Source organism: Octodon degus, unplaced genomic scaffold, assembly GCF_000260255.1.
Source record: "Octodon degus isolate 3935 unplaced genomic scaffold, OctDeg1.0 scaffold00335, whole genome shotgun sequence".
NCBI classification, from domain to species: domain Eukaryota; kingdom Metazoa; phylum Chordata; class Mammalia; order Rodentia; family Octodontidae; genus Octodon; species Octodon degus.
Genome location: NW_004524911.1, coordinates 205,874 through 209,032, shown reverse-complemented (window position 1 = coordinate 209,032; position 3,159 = coordinate 205,874). Strand labels below are relative to the sequence as shown.

At 44.0% G+C, this 3,159-nt stretch overlaps 1 pseudogene; it reads left to right on the top strand.

Annotated features, from left to right (window-relative positions):
* The first annotated feature begins 1,137 nt into the window (after nt 1-1,137).
* On the top strand, nt 1,138-1,344 carry LOC101573325 (annotated as a pseudogene).
* The last annotated feature ends 1,815 nt before the right edge of the window (nt 1,345-3,159 follow it).

The following is a 3,159-nucleotide window of genomic DNA, read 5'->3' as shown; positions in this document are numbered from 1 at the left end:
GGGGGGTGGTGGTGGGAGGGGCGCCATGCTCGGGCCTCAAACCAGCCAATCGTGCCCCGCGTGCTGTGCGTCCTTCCGGAAGGCAACCACTTCCTGCTCCTGTTGCTATGGTTGCTAGGGCGGGAGGAAGGCGGGTTCCGTTAGGGGCGGGGTCTTCAGCAGGGAGCGCTTTTGTGATTTTAGTGCACTTTGCAGTGCTTCCCTTTATTCCGCTTGGTCACTCTACGCTTCATCTCGGGTTTTTTCTACCAGACGCTGGAAGAAAACCTAACTTGTCCGGTTATATTGCGCGCGACCCGTTTCTCTGGCCGCTAGATGGCGATGCGGTACTACAAAAGAAACACCTGCGTGCCTTCCTCCCGCCCTTTGGGGCTTAAAAAACTGAAGCTACAGTGTTGCTTTAAAATTCCTTTGTGGGGCGGCCATTTTGGCACTGTGTACAAACCCGGCGGCTAGAATTTCAGCAAGGAGTGCCTTGCTGAAAAATCGCCATCTACTGAGGCCCTTCCCTTTTCCTGCTGGAATTTCTACTGAAGGCTGCCCACTGGGCTTGCCAGTCCTAATGACAAAAGACAAATTCCCACAGGAAATAGAGTGACAAATTAAGCACTCCCTCTTTTTATGCACCCTAAGGAAATGCCCTGTGTGTTGTAGTGTACTCAGCAGCCCCTGGTCCCGGAGGGTTAGCTACACACAGCCACCCGTGGGTGAGCAGGCCTCTGCACTCTAGAAAGTGGCTCAGGGCCCATTCACTGGGGACCTCTCCTGAAATTCCAGGAGCTAGTCTTCTCCTCATTTCAGTAACACTAGACTACCTTCTGGCCTTGGTTCTCCACTTCATTGCTCTAAGTTCTGGGACCAGGAGAAGCACGTCTGGCACCTACCAGGGCCCGAGTTATGTTTCTCTTGTATCATTGCTGTGTCTTGGATGTGATCTGTGGAGTTGTTCTAGCAACTGAGGGTTTCAAACGTTCTGAGGTAACACAGGGACACTGTTTGCTCAAGATTTAATGGCCTGAGCTCTGAAATCTAAGGTGTCTGCCTGCTCAGAACGTGTGCTATGCCTCTTCTTCTGGCCCTGTGGACCCTCACTGAGCTGCCCCTGGCCCTCGCATTGGCCCGGTCTTTGGGTGTACCATGTCTGGCTCTTCCAGTGTCGCGGCCATGAAGAAAGTGGTTGAGCAGCTCTGGCTGGAGGCCGGGCTCAACCGCGTGAAGGTTTCCCAGGCAGCTGCAGACTTGAAACAGTTCTGCTTGCAGAATGCTCAGCATGATCCTGTAATGACTGGAGTATCCTCAAGTACAAATCCCTTCAGACCACAGAAAGTCTGTTCCTTTTTGTAGACAAATGAACTCTTAAGACCTTCCCAGACCACCTTTAACCAACCAGTGACTGTTCAGAAGAAGAAAATTGAAGCGTGTACAACAACTTCCCCTTTCTTAACATGTGCCATAACGTACAAACTTCTACTTTGTCAGTCCTTAACATCAACCTCTCTGGATTTTCATGAATTTCTATTTCATGAGGGTATTTTACATACGCTGGTGCCAACATATAATAAAATACTTAGTATATAAAAATGGGGCCGGGGAGATGGTTGAGTGGTATAAGTGCTTCCCTGGCAAGTGCACGGGCCTGAGTTCCATCCCCGGTTCCACAAAAGAAAAAAAGAACATGTGCTAAGTTTGGATAATTGTACTGTGGATCTGCTGGTCTATGGAAAGGAGCACTTGATACTTAATATTGTGTTTGCCTTCTTTTTTCGTTTTTCTTTCTTCATATTTTCTTTTAATTTTTTTTCTTTTTCCAATTTTTCATACATATATCTGGCACTCTTAACTAAGTGGAAGACACCATTGTACAATGCAACAACTACTGTCAAATTCATATTGCGTTGTTTAGTGAAGTCTTGTACCATTTCTAATTTCCTTTGATACCTATTTTGTATTTTTTTTTTAATTTTTATTTATTTGTGCGTGTGTGTGTGTGTGGCCAGCTCAGCCCACCAGGGGGCGTGGCTGGCTGGCATGTGGTGCTGGGGGATTGAACCGCGGTCCCTGTGCTTTGTTGAGCTTGTTCTAAGTAGGCGCTTTAGACCACTGAGCCATCTCACCAGCCCTTGTATTTTATTTTTGAAAAAAAGTATGATAAGAGTGAATTCCTAAGAACAAGACTTCTAGTGAGACTTGCTAGGAGGAAGGCCAATGTGCATTGTTTTCCTCATTTTCTGCCACTTTCTGCATTGCCTATGTTCTCGTAGGGACCTTATGTTAATTTCCCTTGAAATACATTGGTCGGACTTCGGAATACAGCTCTGCAGCAGCATGTGCAGGTGATGTGCACGCTGAGTAGAATTCTGGTAGCACACATGAAAGAACAAAAAATACAACAGCAACAAAATTTATTTATTTATTTATTTATTTATTGCCCTCTTTTAAGACAATGTGTTGCTATACATTTCAGGCTGGCCTTTAGCTCACTTTGTTTTCTTATTGTTTGTATTAATTTTATTATTTTTATTAATTCTAATGAGAAAGAAATAGCTATGACACAGTTTCAAAACAGATTATTGAACAGTTACAATAATTAATGCATTAGACATTGTTGTCTTCATAGTAGTTATTCAGAGTACAAGACAGACATGATATCTTGTCTAAAAAATATTAGCACAAAGCTTTGTTCTCTTCGAGAAAATTTAAAAAACCACAGCTTTGTTCTCATTTTTTTTTAAATTTATTTATTTGTGTGTGTGTGTGTGTGTGTGGCCAGCTCAGCCCACCAGGGGGCGGGGCTGGCTGGCATGTGGTGCTGGGGGGATTGAACCACGGTCTCTGTGCTTTGCTAAGCTTGTTCTAAGTAGGTGCTTTAGACCACTGAGCCATCTCACCAGCCCCTTTCTTCTCATTGAACTAAGAGAAAGTAGCTGTATATCTATCCTACCTTGTATATGCATTTTTTTCACTACAAAATGGTCCTTCATTTATAACCCCTTTTTTGATTTGTTTTCTCAGAGATGTGTGTTCCATTGCAGTTAGAGAAGCTGTATTTTGAGAAGTCTTTAAAGGATCTTTTCATACTTGATGCCAATTCAAATATTATAGGTACTTGAATTCAGCAAAATAAGTCAATATAGTCCAATCGTCCATAATAGTAGTGAG